The 24,702-nt window shown below is 36.5% G+C and overlaps 1 protein-coding gene across 50 annotated transcripts in view; it reads left to right on the top strand.

The window, feature by feature from the left end:
• The window catches only part of LOC106871616 (E3 ubiquitin-protein ligase TRIM45), a 253,827-nt gene that overhangs the window by 127,356 nt on the left and 101,769 nt on the right, over nt 1-24,702 (top strand). For 10 of the 50 annotated variants that reach the window (XR_016244679.1, XR_016244682.1, XM_089364777.1 and 7 more), the window contains exon 1: nt 13,035-13,175. The exons of the other annotated variants lie outside the window; for them this stretch is intronic. The gene's annotated coding sequence lies outside the window, so the exon portion shown is untranslated. Of the gene's footprint in view, nt 1-13,034; nt 13,176-24,702 lie in introns of those variants that run through there. 50 annotated transcript variants of the gene reach the window in all.

Raw genomic sequence — 24,702 nt, 5'->3', positions numbered from 1 at the left:
AGATAAGACAGCTACCTGCAGCTTTTTTTAAAAATAGATGACAACAGATATTTGTTAACAGAGATATATATCTGTATATAATATGAATATACTTGTGTGTAAGAGTCATTCATTGTTAACAGAGATATATCTGCATAGAACATGAGAATATCTGTATATAAGAGTTGTTCTTTGTTAGTGGTGGTATATATATGCCTGTGTATAAAATATAAATATACCTGTATATAAGATATTTTCATTGTGAGTTTGTATATAGTATAAATATATCTGAATGAAACAGTTATTCATTGTTAGTAGATGTGTGTGTGTGTGTGTGTGTGTGTGTGTGTGTGTGTGTGTGTGTGTGTGTGTGTGTGTGTGTGTGTGTGTGTGTGTATGCGTATATCTGTGTGTAATATGAAAGTATATCTCCTCTGAAGTTAAACAGTGTGTGGTAGAAACAGCACCTTGACTTTGATATAATTGTGCTGACAAATCATAATGGAAACAAGGAATTGGCGAACAACATATCTTCCATACACAATCTTGTTTTCTTCTGATTTAGCAGAATGGTTAGAACATTGGCAAAAATACCTTGCAGTATTTCTTCCTGCTCTTTACATTCCGAGTTCAAATCCTACCACGCTCAACTTTGCCTTTCCCCCCCTCCCCCCGAACCTGATAAATACTAGAATTGATGGTATCGACTAATCTACTCCCTTAAAATTACTGACCTCATACCTTAAATTAAATGTTATATTTAAGGTGGTGAGCTGGCACAGTTGTTAGAGCATATGTAAAAATGCTTTGCTGGATTTCAGTGGTCCTCAACCAAGGTACATATGACCCCTGGTGATCAATATAAGATTTTTGGGAGTCCATGCAAGCAAAATGATAAATTGAGGATCCATAGCAATATTTTAAGGATCCATGAAGAAATTTTGCTTCAGATGTATTTATTGCAAAATCAATTAGGGTTCTTTCTCTAATGTTTTACATATTTAACATCTTTCCGACCACCAACTCAGAATTTTGAAAGGAGTTTCTATAAAACTGGTTCTTAAACATCAAATAGCTATAGGAGTCCACCTGAGTAAAATAGTAATTAAAGGTAAAAAAAAATAGTCAGAAACCACTGCTGTACTTGATCTGGCAGTTTATAATCTAGGTTCATATCCCATTGAGATCAAATTTGCCTTTTATACTTTCAAAGGTTAATACAGTTCTATATTTAAGAGTTGAGGAATTATTTACATTATTTACATTATTTACATTTGACAGATATTTGTCCTCATCTTGTTTGTTGTTAACACAATGTTTCGGCTGGTATACCCTCCAGCCTTTAGCATGCTGGACAAAATGCTTAGAGGTATATCATCCATGTTTATGTTCTGATTTTAAATTCCACTGTGGTCTTTACTTTTACCTTTCATCCTTTCAGGGTCCATAAAATAAGTACCAGTTAAATACTGAGATTAGTGTAATCGACTTGTACCTCTCCCCTCAAGGCTGGCCAATATAAATATTCCAAGTTGTATCATAGCCTAAGATAAAAGCTTCGTTGATTTCATTGCAGACAGTTTCTTTTTTGTGGCTAAGAAACTAGGAAGAGAGGTTTGGAAAGATAGTTGTGGAGTGGTGGGGTTTGGGTGAAGCTGTGATGATAGAATAGTTCTTTGTTTGGCAACCAGAGGAAGTTGTTAAATATTAATAGAGAACTATCTGCGTAAGGTAAGTGATTAAGATATGTTTAATATAAAAGAGAAGTGAAAAGCTCCTGCCACAGTAACACATCAGGATACAATTAGAATACATTTTACATTGTTTGGTGATTGGATGGGATAAGATAAACACTCTCTTTCTCCTTACGCATGTATGTGAGTGTGTGTGTGTTTGGGTGGGTGTGAGTGTGTGGGTGTGAGTATGTGGGTGGGTGTGAGTATGTGGGTGGGTGTGAGTATGTGGGTGGGTGTATATGTATGTACATACATGTGTAAGAATGTATATATTTTATCGTTAACAAAATACAATTTTATTTTCTATCACAGCCATATGGTTTTTCTCAACTCCTTGTACGAAACTGATTGGCAAATTGGCTGTGATGAGAATATAATATTATATTTTTTTAATGATGATGATGATGATGATGATGATGATGATGGCGATGGTGACGGTGGTGGCAACGACGCCGACGACGATGATGACGACGATGACGACGACAATGATGAGCTAAGTTTATTGGCCAATATGTGAAGACTTTTTTGTCCTGACTTGTGGACTGTTAAACAACTGCATACGTATATACATACAAATGTATGTATGTACATGTATACGTATGTGTATGTATATACATATAAAGGCTCCTATACTGATGTCATATACGTTGACATCAGCAAGGCCCTCCACAAATTGGTCACAATATCCTGTTGACAAAATCACGCAATATTGGAATTTGCAGGAAACTATTAAAGTGGATTGTTTGTTGGTAAACAGACCAGAGCATGCGGTGATAGATGGTGTATGATCAAGTTGAGCAAGAGTTATTTAGTGAAGTCCCACAAGATACTGTGTTGGACCCACTCCTTTTCATTATGTACATCAAACACAGTACCATAAGAAATTCTGAAGATGATTCTAAGCTTCTGAAGGTCATCAACAGAGTAAGAGATTAGATTTATCTCCAATTGGATCTGCTTGCTGCTGTCCAGTAAGTGAAAAATCACAGTATGCAGTTGAACAAGGATACATTTGAACTAATCCATCCTGGAAATTAGGATGCACTTAAAGTACCATACATTCTACCCTCAAGCAAAACCTTCATGGCATCAAATTCTGCTAGAGACCTCAGGGTCACTGTCAATAATAACTTAAACTTAAATGTCCATATAAACAACGAAGTTGACATGCTCTGCCAAACATACTCCTGGATCCTTGGAACTTTCCAGTCTAGGGTGTTCCCACCATTATCCTTCTCTCTACTTTCACCTATCATTGTCTTGAGTACTACCGTCCACTGTGATCTCCCTACATAAAACAAAGTATTATAATAATAGAAGAACCCCAGAGATATCGATCACAAAAAATGCACCCCAGAGATCAATCACAGAGAAAAATAATAAACAACATGACAGGTTTTAATAACTGGGATTGGCTCATGAAGCTTAAACTGTATTCCCTCCAACACTGCCATGAATGCTGTATTATTTGTATGGTGTGGAAAATATTCAATTAACATTGCCCTAATGATGCTGGCATCTGTTTTAAATTTCACTCAAGTCTTGATCCTCTACAAAATCGAGCTTGTGTCATATCACAACACAAAGACAACTATTTCACCTCAAATGGCCCTGCTCTCTTTAACATTATGCCAAGACACATAAGGGAAGTAAAAGAAACCTTAACATTCAAACAGTTTCTTGACAAATTCTCCAACAAATTCCAGATAAACCACTAACATCCAGATATATCTCTGCAAACAATAACTCTTTAATCAAGTTGGGTTTGGTGCTCAGAAAATGACTGTAACAGGAAACATGATTGAATGAGTTCTCCAGATGGGGCTTTTAAGTTAATCATGACTTGGGCTAACTGAAACCTATCTAAGTACACACACACACACACACACACACACACACACACACACACATACATATATATATATATATATATATATATATATATCATCATCATCATCATTTAACATCTATTATCTATTCTGGCATGGATCGGATGGTTTGACAGGAACTGGCTAGGCAGAAGACTGTACCAGACTTCACTGTCTATTTTGGCATGATTTTTACTGTTAGATGCCCTTCCTAACATTAACCACCTCGCAAAGTGGACATACACACACACATGTGTATATATATATATATATATATATATATATATATACACACATATATATACACACACACACATACATATATATATATATATATATATATATATATATATATATATATATATATGTATGTGTGTGTGTGTATATATATGAGATCATTGCTGGTTCCCCTGGACTGGCTCATGTGCGGGCGACACATGAAATCTTTTTTATTTTTATTTTTTTGTGCGGGTGGCACATGAAATGCACCATTTTGAGCGTGGCCGTTGCCAGTACCTCCTGACTGGCCTTCGTGCGGGTGACACGTAAAAGCACCCACTACACTCTCTGAGTGGTTGGCGTTAGGAAGGGCATCCAGCTGTAGAAACTCTGCCAAATCAGATTGGAGCCTGGTGTAGCCATCTGGTTTCACCAGTCCTCAGTCAAATCGTCCAACCCATGCTAGCATGGAAAGCGGACGTTAAACGACGACGACGATATATATATATATATATATAAAGATAGATAGATAGATAGATAGATAGACAGACAGACAGACAGACAGACAGACAGACAGACAGACAGACAGACAGACAGACAGACAGACAGACAGACAGACAGACATATCGTTCACCCATGGCAGTGGGTGAATATATTATGGTCAACTTTTAGTTACTAGCAAGCACTTCTTGATATCATTGCTAAATCATTTCTCAGCAAATTTGAATGTGGTTTTTCAGCTACATTTTGAGATCAAATATCTGATATTTTGTTCATTCAAAAAAGAAGTTAAGTCAAAATGTGTGAGGTCAAAAATAGGAGAGTAATGTGAAAAATTCAGTAATTTAAAAAAAAGAGCATACATTAATTGTAATTAAAAGAATGTGGTCATTGAGAAGAATTTTTTAGTGAAAACCTCACTAAAAAGTATTAGCTAGGAAAAATGTTGCATGACAAAAAGTGGTAAGTAACCACCCCACAAATATCTCAGCTATTGTTAAAGAAAATTATACTGTAGTTGTATCCAAATGAAAGAGCTCTATGTGATGAGCGTTATAGTGAAAAGCTCATCAAAAAATATTAACTACAAAAAAAGTGGCATAGCTTTAAGTGATTAAAAAAAAGGAATAATTTTAACAAATCATAATATTTTAGTGACTTTAAGATATTTAGCATTGTTAAAGATAGTACTTTATGTTAGGGATTGCTTAGTGTGATGGTACAGTGCACTTATCTGGAATTTGAGGAGTACAGGGTTTGATTCAAAGTAGAGACTTTCTGCTCCTCCCCTCCACTCCCATTTTCTAAGGGAACTTACTGATCCTCTAAGCCATTTTCACAGTTATTCTACATTTGAGGATTCCTTTATCATCATTATCATCATCATTGTTGTCATTTAACATCCGCTTTCCATGCATAGGTTGGATGGTTTGACTGAGGACTAGCAAGCCAGAAGGCTGCACCAGGCTCCAATCTGATCTGGCATATGCATATAAGTATATATATATGTAATTTCAGACTAGGCAGGGTATATGATACCACTTGCTAAAATCAGAGCCATAGATCCAAAAACCACCATAAAAATTATGATAAAGATACACACAAGCAATGCAATGAACATTTCAGAAATAGGCTTACCTTTGCTTTGAATACGTTAGTAAGTAATGCATATTTCAATATCAATTATTATTACTATATATAACGGTAATGATACTACTTTATTTATATATATATATGTATGTATGTAAGTATGAATGTATATACAAGGTTCTTATCATGTAGCCACACCTGCACCTATATATATATATATATATATATATATATATATATATATATATATATATATATATATATGTAAATATATAAAAACAAAAAGATAAAGAGAGCAAAGGTAAGGTTGGAGAAGTATTTTATGGATAGAGTCTTACAGCTGTTTCTGGGAAGATCCAGTACTTCCCTTCATCGGAGACAGAAAAAATAAAGTAATCTATTATTATATCCATAGGCGGATATTTTATATATATATATATATATATAAAAACAAATAGTAAATGAGTATATGCATATATACGTACAGGTATGTGCATACCGACATCCACTTGTATGTATAGGTGCATATCTGGGTACAGGACATTGCAAACAAAACGTAGACAAGAAAACACACAAGCCACATAGAGAACATTTTCCTTCATCAGCTACCCCCGTTTTAACACCGGCGTTTCGAAGAGCTGGGTAGAACGCATCATTAAAACGGCTCTTCCCATGGACCACAAATTAAATTTGTATACACAAATTAAACCTTGCCATGGAGGAATGTAGTGGTGGACAACAAACAAGACAGGAAAACAAACGGAAAAGGCTATATGGCCAGACGGGAAAAATTATGTGTGTATGAACGCTGTGAGGCACGAACTTGAAAGTGGGGACGAAGTAAGTTCGCGTGTTTGCTCGGCGATAGCCAAGGAAGAAAAGGATTATTGACCGGAAGCATGTGACCATGCCGGTGTAAGGGGAAGAGAGAGAGTGGTAGAGGGAATATATAGGGAGACAGAAAGACAGAAGTAAGGGAGGAAGGACAGAGATGTTAGAGTGATTCTTTGTTAATTAGCCACATCAATTCTTTCTTCAAATTAAACACTTCTTAATTTCGAATCTAGAGTGAGTCAATACAGTTACTCCACCCTAGTCAGTGGCCATGTGATTCAACACCTGGTTCTTGGGTGCTTTTAGCAAAGTCCACCCTAGTCTGAAGATAACATCATTCCTCGTTCCTACCAAGTCTTGGAGGCCCTATGGTCTCTACATTTTTCTCTCATTGCTTAGGCAGATGAGGAAGGGCAACAGTCTTTTTTCCAGGTGTTGAATCACATGGCCACTGACGAGGGTGGGATGACTGCATTGACTCACTCTAGATTCGAAATTAAGGAGTGTTTAATTTGAAGAAGGAATGGATGTGGCTAATTAACAAAGAATCACTATAACGTCTCTGTCCTTCCTCTCTTGCTTCTGTCTGCTTGTCTCCCTATAAATATATATATATATATATACATATATATATATATATATATATATACACACACACATACATGTGCATATGTGTGTGTGTGTGTGTAGTCCAACTCATGCCAGCATGGAAAACAGACACTAAATGATGAGATGATAAGATATACATGTATCATCATCTTATCGTTTAATATATATATGCACATTCATGGACACACACACAAACATTTACATATGCATATATATATTGCTATCTGTTGGAGACTTATTTTAGAATTAGCACTTTAACTGCTATTTCTAAATTTCGGTATGTGGTGAAGCAACTGTTGCTGATCCCTTATTTATGCATATATATATATATATCATATTTCATTGTTAATCTTGTTTAGCTTACTTCAATAAGTAATATCAGCAGACATTCAGATATTGGAAGAACATAGGGATCATTGGATGATACAGGTAATATTAACAAACATTCAGACATTTTGGGAGAAAACATGGAACAATGATGATTCAACAACATCATCATTATCATCATCATCATCATCATTTAGCATCTGTTGTCCATGCTGCCATGGGTTGGACAATTTGACCAGGGCTAGCAAGCTCGAACGCTGCACCAGATTCCAGTCTGACTTGGCATGGTTTCTACTGCTGGATGCTCTTCCTATCACCAATCACTCCAAGAGTGTAATCGGTGCTTTTACATGCCACTGGCACAGGTGCCATTTGCGTGACATCGGTATCTGCCATGACTGTGATTTTACTTGGCTTGATGGGTTTTCTTCTCAAGCACGACATAATGCCAAAGGTCTTGGTCATTGCCTCCGTGAGGCCCAACACACAAAAGGAGCTTTTCACATACCAGCAGCATTACCACTTTGCCTCCATGAGACCCAATGCTTAAAAGGTGCTTTTTACATGCCACTGGCACGTGTGCCATTTATGTGACACCAGCATCAGCTACAACTATGATTTCACTTGGCTTGACAGGTTTTCTCAAGCACAGCATATCACCAAAGGTCTAAGTCACTAGTCATTGCCTCTGTGAGGCCCAAAATTCAAAAACATCAAAAGATATTTATTTTAGGAGAAAATGAGAAACAAACAGAATTCAATAAGATGATTTACAAAAGAAAACAGTGTAATGAATTGAAGTGTAAGAGATAAGAAAAGATAAAAATTTCATATATATGATACAGTGCAATTTGTGAGGCATTTGGAAAAAAAATAAAAATTGTAAACCACTGGAAAACCTCTGGAATTCACTCTGACTCTAATTTGAGGTTGAAATAACTAACTGGTTTGTGAACTTGTAGCAGCACCATTCAGTAAATTAGTAAACAGAACACTTCTATAATGTGGGGAGTCATGTAGTGCCCCTACTGCAAGAAAACAGGTTTTTCCTGGCCCCTTGTATCTCACTTTAACCCTTTATTAACCATAGCATGATTGTCTTCTCTATTTTAGCCCCACTCAGTCAAACTCCATGGTAACTTTGATAGTGCTGGTGGTGTCATGATAAAAAGCATCCAGTACATGCTGTTGAGTGGTTGGCACTAGGGGGGGTCATTCAGTCATAGAAACCATGCCAAAGCTGACAGCGAAGCATGATGCAGTCTTTGGACTTGTCAGATCCTGTCAAACTATCCAACCCATGCCACCATAGAACAGGGGCGTTAAATGATGATAATAATGGTAGTGGTAGTGGTGGTGGTGGTGGCAGCAGTGGCGGTGGTGGTCAGAATCAACATTTGAATTGTTACGATATGATTGCCTATTGATTCACAAAACACAAAGAGAACCCCCACTCAAAACTTACACACTTACAATTCCTTCACCGACAATATACAAAGCCCTTAAATCTATAGCCTTTAACAGGCGTACTGCTGTTCATCTAGAAATTAATAGCACCTTAGCAGACAAACAGTGAAATAGGAGTAGACACATGAAATGAAGTTACTTGTAAATCGGGTAATTATTGCAGACAGCAAAATGAGAAAATTTTATCATGGCATAAATTAATTAGCTTATAGCATTTGATAGCATAATACACTCTTTGATATTGGAGACAGTAAATATAATTAAAGCAGCGGTACATCAACCATGCCATGTTGAAATGGAAAATGATCGTATTACTGCAAAGCAAAGAGATTATTAGAACAAAACGAAACAATCCTATATATGCAGGAAGAGAAATGTTTTAGAGAGACTCCTTATCTGCTCTACTCTTTTGCCTAGCTCTGACTCAATATTAACACATTTGATGGCTAAAACCCATCAGCAGTTATAAATGTCATAGACAAACACTGAACTGTCATCTCTGAACTTTAAGAAAACTGTTTGTTTTACAAACAGCAACTGGCTGGGGAATCTACTAAGATTGTCAATTAAATCACCTGAGGTGAATTAATAGGGATTAGACAAATGTGCCAAAGCTGCCCTAAGAAGATGTAAATTAATTAAAGTTGAGAACAGATAAATTCTATCAAGACACTGACATCAGAGAATCAGAACAGAGCTGTACAGAGGAACAGATGAAACTGATAAAAAATACAACACACAGAAATAGATTATGTGAATGGAAGAGCTCAGTCAGAAACTAGAAAACTACTAACAGTGTACCAAGGTCACTATTCTATAGTTGGTTATATCTATCTTGCATACAGGGAAGGTATGGTATGATACAAATAAAGATCTACTATAATGTAACAACAGCAGGAGTAGAGGAATACTTAGAAGAAATCAATTGGTGGAGAGGGGGCTGATTAGTGTAATAAGGTGATATGAAGAAACCAAAAAAAAAAAAAAAGTACAAGCTAAATGATAACTGTGCAAAGTATAAAGGTTTAGATGTATTCCAATTCTATGCTTCAAAGACAAAATTATACTAAGCTGTTGAATTAATAGCAGTTAACAAATGATCCATTGTCCTATTGGTAATTGGCATAATTGGAATGGTGTATGGCCAAATCTGTAAAGACATTGTCAGAACCCAAAAGGACAGACAGAGGCACATTCTAGAAAATGGCAACAGTTGTAACTTTTAAAATATTAGGACAGTTTCAAACAGCATTTGTTAGCATTAACCAGTTTTATGCAGCATTTTCAAGACAGACTAATACTTTTTGATATAAGAAAGGAAACTGTAAATGGTTTTCTCACAAAATTAATAATAATAACAATTCTTTCTGCTATAGGCATGAGGCCTGATACTTGGTGGGGAGCATCAATTATATCAGCCTCAGAACTCAACTGGTATTTATTTCATCTCTAGAATTTGAACTTCAAATGTAAAACTGTAAGAAATGTCTCTAAGCATTTCACCTGATGCATAACAATTCTGCCAGTGCACTGCCTTAATAATGATGACGATGATGATGATGATGACATGGTTATTGTGTACAGTGTTCAGGTGCATTAGACTGTGTCAGAAAAGGTTAAAAGAGTGAACAGAAAGCAGATATATTATTCAAGTTAAGAAAGACTGCAATTAAGACTAGAAGCATGTGTGCACAAAAGGACAGAAGTGAACATTAAGAGAGTCATAAAGAAAAGAGGTGTACAAGCTTGTCAGGAGTAGTTTTGGCGAATTTTATGAGAAGCATGGAATTTTTGAAGAATGCAGTGTCCTGACAGCTAATGACTGGCACATGTCATTGATATAAGCTACTGTTGACCCACCACCATTGATACCAATATCTACACCATGCTTCAAATACTCTGCTCTTTGATTGTTATCAAGAGCCTTATTCCTAGATATGTACATAGAACCAAACAGACTTTGAACTAAGAACCTATATTTCTAAATTCCGATTAATAATCTTATCCACTGATGATACCAGTCTGATGCAATGCAATGCAATGCAATAAAGACACCTAATGGGGGTCAAGAATGAAACAGCTTGAAATGTATTTATGTAAATATTTTTTCGTTAAATGTTCATCTTTGCAGGTGAAAAATTATAATTGCATTAACAATAACAGTTCTCAGACATCTAACTCTTTTATAGCAGCTTCTCTTAGTTTTCTTCCAAGTGTTTTACTAATTACTGAATATTTTCCCAATTTCTGATTGACTGTAGATACAGTATAGTACTTCTCCTGAGAGGGGGAGGTTCTCTGTTATTAAAATTGATCCACCATTAGTTATGCAATTTATGAAAAGAAGTGCTTCAGCATGGCCACAGCCTTGATCTAGAACACCTAGTGGAATAAATTGTTTCTAGTCTAAAATTATACCATCAAACCCTGTACTTGATTGGTACTCTTTTCTATCAACTCCAAAAGAATTAAAAGCAAAGTTGGTCTCTGTGTAGTGATGTAGAGAGAGAGTGTGTTCCACCCACAGCAGCCTTTGAGTTTGTCACTCTCCACCCTAGCAGACCCAGAAGTGCCACCCCCATAAAAGCATCACCCAGGGCAGACTGTCCCCATCTCTCCTCTTAGCTATGCTATTGCCTTTACAGGACTTGAACTCAGAATGTAGAGAATCAGAACTAATACCACAAAACCTTGTATCCAATGCTCTAACAACTCGACCACATTTAATGTTAGAAAATAATTATATTGGCATGGAATTGCAGAAGGATTTATGGCATGTCTGAATTTATTGAATACTTGCTATGTATGAATCCAAAGCATCATAAAATGAGGTGAAAGGGCCTCAACCAATGCTGGGTTAAGGCAAATTAAACTAAATAGGCTACAGTTTAAGGCCCTCATCATCATCAGGCACCTAAAATTATTCAAAAACACATTTTTAATTTTTGGAAGACCTTCTGCTTTTAAATTTTGAACAAGGGGACCCCATGCTTTTGGTAGCTTAGAGTCTCACCAAGTCTATATGTTTATATGAACTTGATTTTAAATTTATAATTGAAGCTATTTTACAAACCTAAAAAGATGGAAAACAGCAAAATATTTGAATTTTTTTCATTAACATATGTCTGTCCTTTAAAAAAAGTGGAAAACACCAAAATAATTTAGACTATTTCTTCATCATTTTCATCATCATCACACCATCATCACATCGTCATCATCATCATCATTGCTATCATCATCATTGCTGTCATCATCATCATATGTCCGTTTTCCATGTTGGTACAGGTTGGATGGCTTGACAGGAGCTGACAAGTTCAGGGTCTGCACCAGATTCCATAGTTTATTTTGGCTTGGGTTTTACAGCTAGATGCCCTTCCCTAACACCAACCATATTTGTTTCTTAAAATGGTATAGAACACAAAATCTCTATAAATTTTCTGTTAAAAGAATGCAGAAACCACAATTCTGTAATTCAAAAAATGTCGACCAGTCCGTTTCTTGATCAGTTTTTAAAATTATCATTTTTTTTCTTTGTCTACTACATTTCACCTGATATCAAGAAACCTCACCTGGCACCAATCATCAACTTCCATTCCAGTCTCTCCTGGCACTAATTGTCTGCAATAATTATCCACCAGACACTAATTAACCACAATAATGGAGAATTAAAGATTTAAAGTCAGGGGAATATAGAGATATTGCACTGAGTGGAAAGTTTTTGAAAGGAAAATCTTGAATTTTTAAAACCTGTCCATGGAATGAAAGATAAAGGGAGGGGGAAGAGAGAGGGGGGACGGGGGGAAAAGCAAAAGAAGTGAGAGGAGAAATGAAAGCAGAAAAGAGATATGAGAGAGAAGGAGGGAGGGAAGTGATAGGGGTGGAGGTGATGAGGTGAAGTGGGATGGAAAACAAGATACGGGGGAGGGGGAGTAAGACAAACTGAGAGAAGATCTGTTACAGAAGTTGGTAGAACTAAAAGTTTGCGAGTGTGTATGTGTGTGTGTTTATGTGTGTGTGTGTATGCGTGTGTGTGCGTGCGAAAATCTCTCGTCTGCCTGTCTCAGCTGCTACTGTCTCTCTTCATTCCGTCGTGTATTCTTCCTCAGAATTTCTGTATCTTTATTACAATCTTCCTCCTCCTCTCCCTTTCTCTCTCTCTAACACCCCCTCACTTCTCTCTCTCTCTCTCTCACGCACACACACACACACACACACAGGGTACACCAACTAGTAATATACACACACTATCCCGGATGTTAAACGTCAAATATGAGTCTAATCTCAGTTTTTTTCTTCTTCCTCCTACACTTTTCAGAAATATTCGCAGTTCTATTCTCGCCCTCCACTTCCCCCTCTCTCTCTGTCTCTGTCTCTCTCTCTTTTTCTCTCTCTCCTCCATCTCTCAGCCTTCAGTTTTTCGACATCCCACCTCGAAGCTCCCTCTTACAGCCTTTCCTCGGCGAAAGGCTGCCTCTCTTGGCAGTAACTTTTCGTCGCTTTATGTGGACTCTTTACTGGTAGTTTCGCTTCAGGGATGACATCTTAGGTAGGTTCTCCTCGTGTGTCTTTCATCAATCTAACCAACTTAGCCATTTTAACACCACCACCACCACCACCACCACCATCATCATAGCTTAGTTGGATGCGCTCACTGGTCACAACTGGACTTCACTGAATGACTGGAAACTTCACTAACTTTCTTAACTTAGCAGATCCCCCCCCCCACTGCATTCACCGTTATTTTTCAGTTCTAGTCTAAGAATCAATTCTCCTCTCCCCTTCTCTCTGTCTTTTTCCACTTCGTCACATAACATACCTGCAAGCACACACGCGCGCGCACATCTATATCTTACACACGAAAAGGTACGCACATTCACAGATACAGCCGTACACTGAAGCACGCTTAACTGCATATATTCACACACTCGTGTATACACGCATGCACGTGTAGGTATATAATGCACGCATATGCACTCATACATGCTCAAATACTCACATACATAGACCTAGTGAGCACACACGCGTGCATACGCAAACATTCAAACGTAAATACGTGCTCGAATGGTTGAGAAGTTCGCTTCGCAATCATGAGGTTTTGGTTTCGATTTCTTTGCATGGCATCATGGAGAAGTGTTACTTTTCTATAGCTTCGAATTGGTTTCTATGTTGTGAATGGAATTTGGTAAACAAAAACTATTTAAAAGCCCGTCGGATGGATTGTACCAATAATGCAAAGGTCCAGTTTTATTATTCTGATTCGGCATGAAAACAGTATTAATGGGATACCTGTCTGTGGAATATTCAGCTTTTTATACGCTTATTTGACAAGCTTGGTAATTTAGTTGATCAAACAACTGAACACCTATGGTCAGAAATTCTAACCGAGATCCATATACAGTTATACCACAAACAGATATGCGGTCGCTCGACATGCTATAAATAGCAGCCAAACACCCCTCAAATAACACCCTAAAGCAGTGGATTTCAGAATATGAAATTTCAGATCCCCTCAAAAAAAAAAAGTTAAATTCTTATCCTTTCCCCGCTACGCCCCTCCTCTATTAAGGAGAAGACAAAATTGCATTCATGTAATTCTTTCTTTGCCATGATCTTGAACAAGTTTAAAATCAGTTGCAATATTATCAAAGATGGCAATATGTTTCCCCCCTGTTCCACTACCTCCTTCTATCCTGATCCCCACCACCACATACCCACGAGAAACACTACTCTACATTCTACAAAAAAAAAAGACGGAAAGAAAGAATAAAGATAATTGTTTATAAACAATACTTGAAAAGAACAATCAGGATGGTCGTAGCTGGAACGTCTTTGGACATAAGTCTACTTAGTCAAGGTGGACTTTAGGCAAAACCACAACATGCACACAAATATAAACTCACAAATATAAACACGCACACACACCCAAACCTAACACACAACACGCACACACACCCAAACCTAACACACAACACGCACACACACACACACACACGCGCGCGCGCAGAGTCCAAAACAACAAGCAGTCATTCTGAAAGAACACTTTCACACACACACACACACACACACACACACACACACACACACACTCACACTCAGAAGCACAAATTCAAATAGCAGGCACATACACACAACAACAACAATAATCACATACAAGCAGAAGCAAAACACACACACACACACACACGTCTATATATCCATGTAGTTCTCTCTAAAAATAAGCCCTGTTCCAGTACTTCTACCTACTTCTACCTACTTCTAACCTAACATTGCCTATAGACCCACAACCATTCTAATCTAATTGACTTCCTTATTTTTCAACAACATAACTCACATGATTATAAGTTTGAACTATTGGTCTGATTAAACTCCAAACAACTGATCTCTCACCAGTTTAACTTGAGTAGCTTTTATGCAAATAATTCTTCTCGGATCTACACTGTGCATTAAACATTTCTTTCAATTTGCCACAAATCTCTCTTTATAGTCAAATCGTTTTGAAGCTGTTATGTGACTCCTCATCTATCGAACTTACACCTACACGCATTGTCAACAACAAAGCTGTAGATGTAATAATGTTGTTTGTTTCATTGATATTGTGTCATAGCTGTTGCCTGGCATTGGCACAGAGCCTGAGCTTTGTCATGCAGGGCAATGACTAATGAGTGATGCTTGTATATCATTCAAGAGCATCAGTAACCAAGGCTAGATTTAGGCATAAGTTAAACAAACTACAGCTTAAGGCTGGCCTTGCAATAATTCAAAGGAATATACATTTTCAGTATTGATGAGATCTTCTGATGGAAATTTTCTTATATAAGAAGGATCCTCCAAGCTTTATATTACTTTGGGGCCTCACCAGTCTAACCCTTTAGCATTTAAACGGACTATATCTATATGTTTTAAGTTCAAACCAGCAGAACCAACCTCTTACACCTACCCTGCAATATCATTCTAAAAATAATCACTTCGTTGAAATTTCAAAGCTATGAGATAATCCATGATTAATTCAAAACAATGTGAATGAATAAGGATTACGTTTTGACAGAATAATCCGAATGCTAAAGGGTTAAACCCAACACTTTTAATAATACAAATGAAATCCTTCACACAAGAATTGAAACCATATTCTCAACTGTTTATTATATATTATATAATGTTTCTAATTTAGACACAAAGTCAGAAATATCTAAGGGATTGGGGTTAGCTGATAGACTGGTACTTTATTTTATTGACCCCAGAAGTTGACCATAACAGAATTTCAACTCAGGGCATTACAAACCAGAACATATATAATGAGCATTGTCTGGTGAATGTGGCCCTTTGAACTGCTTTTTAAACTCAGAATTAGCCCAAGTCATAGAGACCCTAACCTGACTCAACACTTAGCCAAGTCCAGCATTCTTGTATTTTATACCACAACTTTTCAGATTTACAGTCAATAAAGAAAGTAAGAGAACTCATTGTATACCAAATTCCTAGTTGAACATCCATCTATAAATATAAAACACACAAGCTGATCCTGGTTAATCAAGCCTAGACCTGTGTACAAGTGGCATCATTCTACTGACCCCACAAATCACCTCTTTTCTGCCAGAACCATCCAGAGCAGCGATTCTCAACCATTTTTTTTTTACCTATTTTACTTGCTGGACCCTCCTGGCCATTCAGTGTTTAAAAATTCCTATAATATTTTTGGAATTAAATATTATTAGGAATTGTAGAGAAAAATAAAATATTTTGTGTATTGTTGAAGTATAACCAGTTTATTGCACATAATTTCTAACAAAATCCTATATGGACCCTGGTTGAGAACCACTGATCTAGACGCTTTCTTAGCAGCCCCTACATTGTTCTGGATGTCTCTTCTTCTGGTCATCTTGAAATCCCTAACTAAAACATTCACAAGAATCTTTTTCTCTGCTTTCATCTGAAGTTCCTGTGTCATTCATTTAATTGATTCAGAAAATATACAATATGAAGTAAAAATAGTTACCGTGATTTAGAGATTAATTTTATAACAATCATAATTAGGCTTTATGCCTTTGAAAAAAGACATCTGATATTTTTCATAAAGAAACTCTGTTACTTGTATTGACTTGTCTTTGTATTCATATACATTCACTGCTTTCTTCCAAGGAATCTAGTGCTCTTAGCTTAGATTTTCCTTGGGGCTGACCAGATTGGAGCAGTTTCGAGTATAACCAGCTGAAACTGCTAAGTTAATCTGGAACTCGACTGACAAAAGAAAACTCCGAATGACCCGTCCTATATATATATATATATATATATATATGTGTGTGTGTGTGTATGTATGTATATGTATATATATGTATGTATATATATATATATATATATATATATATATATATGTATATATATATATCTGAACCAAATTCAATGACTGGAATCCATGCCAGTGGAGCGCTAACAGCACCATCTGAGCAGGATCACTGCCAGAGCAGCGGTCTCGCTTCTGTGCCAGTGGCACTTAAAAAGCACCATTTGAGCGCGATTGTTTCCAGCTTCGCTTTACTGGCACTCATGCCAGTGGCACATAAAAAAACACCATTTGAGCGTGTCCGTTACCAGTACCGCCAGACTGGCCCTCGTACTGGTGGCACATAAAATGCACCCACTACACTCTCGGAGTGGTTGGCGTTAGGAAGGGCATCCAGCTGTAGAAACCCTGCCAGATCAGATTGGAGCCTGGTGCAGCCATCTGGTTCGCCAGTCCCCAGTCAAACCGTCCAAAGCGGACATTAAATGATGATGATATATGTATATGCATATATATATATATATATATATATATATATATATATATATATATATATGTATACATGTATGTATGTATGCATGTATATATATGTATGTCTGTGATTGTAATATATATATATATATATATATATATATATATATATATATATATATATATATATATATATATATATATATATATATATATATACATAAACACTCACACACATATACACGTTATATTCGTATGTATATTGTCTGTGTGTATGATTACATCTAATTGGCTCAGTATCCAAATGAAGAAGAATGAGAATCTTACTATTACATCAGTATGAGATATTTTAGTTTAGAAGTTTCAGAACATTCGAGAACAACGCCTGTTTCCTAGTATTTATAGCATGAAGCAGAACTTTCTTTTATCTTCTCTATGTACCTGACTGTACATCATCATACAGCTGAAATGTATTGAGAAAATATAGCAGTAAAGAGCTGTAAAAGCTGGGATTGCTCCACACCTGAAATAGAATATGATGATGTATATAGCTGTTATAGGCTTATACATTCACATACCATCACATACAGACATATACATGTATATATCAGCGTGTGTGTGTGTGTGTGTGTGTGTGTGTGTGTGTGTGTGTGTGTGTGTCTGTGTCTGTCTGTCTGTCTGTCTGTCAGTCATATTCCTAATGGTTTGAATGAGAAATTAGTTACTATTTAGATTTAGCAATTCATTCCACTTTCTCTTTGCTATTCTGAAACTGGTTTTCTGCTATAATGACGATACTGCATCACAATTTTCAGTATTTTCCTGGTTGCATTTTCTGTTATTTAATCATTGCTATATTTCTCTGGAAGCTGATTCACTTCTAGCATTTTCTCCTTTTCTCTTTCTTTTCATTCAGACATTGAGAGTAAAACACCTACTGATGTGTATTCCTTTTTGCTGTAAACATCTATACATACTGTATATAGAGAACCACATTATTACTATGTTAGTCAAGTTATGAGTATTAAACACATTTCTTGTAACGCAGGGAGAATTGAAAAAAGATGTTCAATAATAACGTGAGATAAAAAGCATTATTGATATTTTAATCATATCAGCATGTATGAGAGATAACTCCAGACATGTTTTGGTCATATTATTATCTCATTAGCAAAGTATTATGTTCACTGTATCTTCTGAAATACTGAGGAAAATCATAAAATAAATATATACTGTTTAGAAAATATGTAACTCAGGGACATCATGCATAGGAAAAGCAATAGTTATGTTTGTGTTAATATATTTAATGTATGGCACAATAGAAGTGAAGTAAAAATAATACTAAATGTTGTTATCTTTCTACTAAAAAATCTTAGAAAAATAGGCATTATGACATTCTTTGGTGATGTTATTGGGTCACTTGCTTGTTTGTTTTCAATTATTTAGTTCAAAGAAAAGGGTCAGTCCCTATGGCCCTTGTGGTTTATCCCAGATTGATGGGGTTGGTGTTTAATGTTTAGCTTCAATTTCCACAGATTAATATTTGTATGAGAAAATGTGCACAGAGTGTTCTAGATTGTAATCATGGCAAGGGGAGAGGAAGAAGGGTGTGTAGTTCAGGTTTTGGTGAACGTGACATGCATTAGAGATGACACAAAGAGCAGGTGTACTTGGGTGAAGATGGGACATTGTGTAGAAGAGCAGGAGCTGTTGTTGTAACAGTGGAAGAGTGAGGACACAGCACATTGATTTGCCAGGGATGGTAGATTGGTGTGACATTGAATGATAGCTCCTTTATCAATCAAGTATTTGTTGTTGCTGGTGTTTTTAATGTAGTCTTGAGTGTGTGTGTGTGTGTGCCCAGCAGTTGCACCATGATTTCTTTGAGCTGTATTCTAATGTACTCTGGTATACTCTAATGTGGTGTGTATTAGTACCTCGTAGACTCAATAAGTACAGAGAGATGGAGTAGTTTCTGGTCCTGTAGAGGAATCTTAGTTTTTAAGAATATCATTTTGGGTTAGGGTTAGGGTTAGGGTTAGGGTTAGGGTGTTGCTCTTAGGATCGTTTGATTTGTTATGGTTGTTGTTGTTTTGATGTTGTTGTTGTTATGGTTGTTTTTGATGTTATTGTTTAGGAAAGTCTTATCAAGCAGACATGTGAAAGGCATTCCAGCCATGACAATCATGTCATATCTTTTGAGCCATGCCTGTTGCTAAGAGAGTGCACTGGATGGCATTGTCCCCTAATTATTCAACGGTGCACTCTCAGATTTGCTCCTCTTCAGTGACTCCACTTTAGAATTATTACAAATTAGTGCCCACCCAGAATATTCTGAAGCACCCCCAGGCACCAAAGTCTGGCAACTGGCCTGTTTCAGGGATTGTATACCGAGAACTATGTTATGGGATGTTGCTGTTCTTATGGTTGCTCATGTTTTTGATGATGATGATGAGGTTGTTGTTGTTATTGTTTAGGCAATGTCCTGTCAAACAGACATATGACAACTGCTTTATTCTATCAGGCAATGTGTATCTAGGACTACATTTTAGAATGTTGTTATTGTTTTTATGTTGATGTTTAGGCAAGTCTTATCATACTGACTTATGATGTTCCAGCCATGACCTCTACACCATATATTCTTGGGCAGAGTCTACCTAGGACTACATTATCCGATACATATTCACTTTTCAAAACAGTAGAATTTAATCAGAGGGAGATTTGGCTGTTATTGCTTGGAGATATCAACCACATAAGGGTTTCTTCATTATAGATCATCATGTAGGGACATCACAAATCTATTTGTAAAGTTTATGAAGTCTTTAGATGTGAATAAATAGGATGTGTTATTAGAATAATTGTAGAATTGTATATCACAAGGTATTTTAATATTTCTTTTTACTCTGGCCCCATTAAGGCAACAAACTGGCTGAATCATTAGGCCACCAGGTGAAATGTTTAGTGATATTTCATTCATCCTTATGTTCTAAGTTAAAATTCTGCCAAGGTTAACTTTGTCCTTCATCCTTTTGGGGATTGATAAAATAAGTACCAGTTGAGTACTGGGGGTCAATGTATTCGGTCACCCCATAAATAATGCAGTTTTTTGATACCTCTTTTATTTTTCAAAATTAAGAAAAACAAAGTTCTTTTTGAATCTAGAATATACTCTCCTTCATTTTCTACAATGTTCTTCCATCTATCTGGTAGACTTGCAAGGCCCCTCTTCCAAAATTCACTTGTCCGTGAGGAGAAATACTCCCCCGTTACTGTTCTGACCTTGTCTACAGAATTCATATTTTTTCCGACTAAATGATTTTGAAGACTGTGGAATAAATGATTATCAGATGGGGCAATGTCTGGCAAATATGGTGGGTGGGGCATCTTTTCCCATTCAAACTGCCCCAGCCTTTGGAATGACATCCTCACTGTATATGGCCAGGCATTATCCTGATGGAAGAACACCTTTCGTCTTGAAACCAAAGATGGTCATTTTTCTTTTAGCACTGACTTAAACGACAGGTTGAATGATCAAATCCATACACCTCTGCTAGTTCTCAACAGTTACAATGGGATTTTATTCCACCAGGGTTTGCAAGACGTCCTCATCGAGATCTACAGATTTTCCTGGGTGAGGATCATCTTCTAGGCTGTAGTTTCCAGCTTGGAATTTCTGGAACTACTGTTGACACTGTCTTACGTTTATTGTCCAATCCCCATACACTGCATTAATATTCCTTCCACTTTCCATTGCATTATTGCCCTTATTGAACTCATAAAGCAGAATATGCCGAATATGCTCCTTTGTCACTTCCATTATAGCTTTGAAATAGTAACTGTTAAAATCAAACTGCACTCTTCATAACTTGCACTAAGAATAAGTACAAGGTAAAATTACTACCTGCTTGTATAGCAAGTTGACACAGGTAGTTTATCCTGTCTCCCTCCACCTTTTAGTTCATGCAATTGATAAAGCTGCATTATTTATGGGATGACCCAATAATTGACTTAACTACTCCAGAATATGAGTATAAAAACTGTCTACTTCTGCCAAGCCATGTTGAGCCAATGTAGCAGAGTAGGCTCATCAAACCAGTATGATCTCAAGCTCAAATTCACAATCTCCCCAATGGACCATGACTGTGTGGAAAGGACATGCTGAGACCTTCATCCTGCAGTGGACTGAACATAAGCAACCCAATGCAATAATATATAGTTGGAGCTCATCATTTTAGTGGGTCTTTGTCATTAATTCGTCATTGGTAGTAAACAATATTTGGTAAGGTGCATGTGAAGATGAGAGTAACTACTATAATATTTTTATAAGCTTCCATATTTTTTATTACCTAGAATATTTCCATTTACATAAAATATCATATGAGATTGTGAATATGATAGTCAAAAGTTTTTATTGCATAAAATATTTTAGTTATTTATTTAAAAATTAGTCATGGTTATTAAAGACAGAATAAGTTGAAAAAGTGAGAACATCTTTAAACAAAACTGATTGACAAGGTTCTGTGTAGCATCTCAGACTGTTCTAGTTGGGATTTTATAACATTTTGTCAAGCTTCCAGAACTTTTGGTTAAACCATTTGACTGAAAAATTCACAACAAAACTTACTTTCAAGCCTATTGTTATTTGGTTACACACAAACCAATCTGACTGCCTGAACCATTATTTATGTCAGTGTTAATGTCTTTAATAGCAGCATAGTTAATTTCTTGTAGTCAATCTTTGCTTTTATGGTAACCTGGCCGGGACAGGATCCTAAACTAGGGATCTGAGAGAGAGGGCTCAAAACCTAGCAGATGCCTCTCTACTATATTTTACTCAAAACATTTGTTAAGCAAGTCAGTTAACCTTACCACAGTTAATTACACAAATCACTATCCTACAGCTATCCAGTGTAGCTGTGAAAATCAATGCAAAATCAAAACATGTCTTCATGATTAAGAGTTAGCGACCATGATTGTTGCCATGGTATATTAAGAGAGATAGAATGGGGGGGGGGGGGGGGTAAGCATGACTGAATAAATAAGAAGTTTGCTTCACTGCCATGAGATTTTAGGGGTTTTTTTTCTGTGTGGCATCTTGGGCAAGTGACCTTACCATAACTTGGGGTCAACCCAAGGCGTACAAGTGAAATTGGGTTGACAATAGTTGTGCGGAGGCCTATCAGATAAACTGTATTTGTAATGAAATGGCCAACTGTATCATGCTGATACTACTTGAGAATCACATTTAGGGTATACATGTGTGTCTGAGGAATCCATGCAAAATATGTCTGGCCATGGAAAACATTACCTTGCTTGGAAACAGGTAGGGGTTGGTGACAGGAATGGTATCTGGCCATAGAAAATCTGCTTCAAAAAATCCTGTCTAACCCATGCAAACATGGATAAATGGACAATGATGATTGATGAAGATGATGATTAAACATATCACCATCATCATCATCATCATCATTTAATGTTTACTTTCCATGCTGGCATGGTCGGACGGTTTGACAGGAGTTGGCTAGGCAGAAGACTATACCATGCTTCACTGTCTGTTTTGGCATGGTTTTTATAGTTGGATGCCCTTGGGGTGCAGTATTGAAGGAAGTAGCTTTATGTCAGACATTGAGAGATTAAAGTATTACAGAGGGGTAAGTTGAAATAAGAGAATTCATAGACTTTGAAAAATGAATTTTGATTATTTACAAACTGTCAACACAGACAATCATCATCAGACAATCATTAGTTTTCATGGACCCAGGATCTCTCTTTCATACCAATTTATATCTTCCAAGTCTACAGAATACTTTTACTCTAAGTTTACTGCTTTAGCTGTACAACATTTATTCTAATAAACAATTCTGGATTTCCATCTTTTTTAATGACTTCATACTAATTTATACCTCACAGCTGACTTTCAAACTGTCATCTTTCATTTCTTTTGTTTCTTTAATCAATTCAGATGGCTATAAATACATCTTCGTTCTTTCATCTCAGTAAGTGAGAAACATTAACCTCTCATACTGTGGCTGTGTGGTTAAGAAGCTTGCTTCGCAACTATGTCGACTCAGATTTAGTTCTATTGTGTAGCACCTTAGGCAAATGTCTTTTCCTGTAGCCCTGAACCAATCAAAGCCTTACTTGATTTGGTAAATGGAAACTGAAGGAGTCCTGTCATTATACATGTGTATTTATTATGTGTGTGTGTACCCTTGTCTTGACATTATATGATGATTGTTGCTGCTGCTGTTACGGTTACTGTTTTTGTTGCAGCCATTGTTATTGCTGCTGCTGCTGTTGTTGTTGTTGATGATATTGTTGTTCTGTTAATGTCATTACTTTTTCTCTTGTTGCTGCTACAGTTGTTGTTGTTGTTGTTATCATTAATGTAGCTCCAGTTTAGACCCAGCCAAGCTAAGCTATGTCCAAAGGCATTCACTACATTTGTTCAGACACAGTTTATCTCAGATTGATTATTCAATATGACTATCCAGTAGAGTGCGATTTTAGAGAGATTTGGTTGCTATTTCTAACAAACTGAACCACCAAGTCAAGGCTCTCTTATTGGTTCATTGAGAATGTTGCTGTGTTGTAAGATAAAAAAGATACTCTTGGAGAAGTGCACAACAGTTTATCAAGATTATCTCTGTGTGTGTTGGCAGCCACAGTAAGATATTCCACTTCCTCAGATAACAGAATTCTAATACAAGAATCTAGTTAATCAGTACACCTACTAATCGCTAACTGAGGCACCGTTGGTGCATCTAATCATGGACCACTGCTCCGTTCAAAGCATGGCAGTTCTAAACTCCAAGGTGAACAGTGGGGGTTCTCAAATTTATCTGAGGGCTAAAGAGTTTACATTTAGCACTATTATATGATTTATATGGTTGAATCAGCTACAGGCAAAGCTTAGTCCCACTCAACTAAAATTTTACAGCAAATTTGACTCTACTCTCAGTATTAACCCTTTCATTACCAACCCAGCTGAAACTGGCTCTGGCTCTGTAGTACAAATGTCCTGTTTTCATAAGTTTTGAATTAAAATCTTCCATCAAACCTTAGTCACAATTTATGTTCCTAACACTAGCTTAATGATAACTAAGTTATTTTACTAAATTCTTTGTTATATTTAAAGTAATTGAAAGAAACACAGAACATCTCAAAATAAATACAGTAACAAAAGAGTTAAGTCGCCCTTTCATTATTTGTTCCATTATTATTTTTAAACTTACTCTGAAACAATGGTTTCTGATTAAGGCTCAAAACGATCAGTTTTTAAAGGAAGAGACTAGTCCATGCCATCAATCCCAGTACTTGGCTG

This window comes from Octopus bimaculoides, chromosome 1, assembly GCF_046866305.1.
Source record: "Octopus bimaculoides isolate indiv1 chromosome 1, ASM4686630v1, whole genome shotgun sequence".
NCBI lineage: Eukaryota > Metazoa > Mollusca > Cephalopoda > Octopoda > Octopodidae > Octopus > Octopus bimaculoides.
The sequence above is the reverse complement of the archived record's forward strand: the minus strand, read 5'-3'. Positions and strand labels throughout refer to the sequence as shown.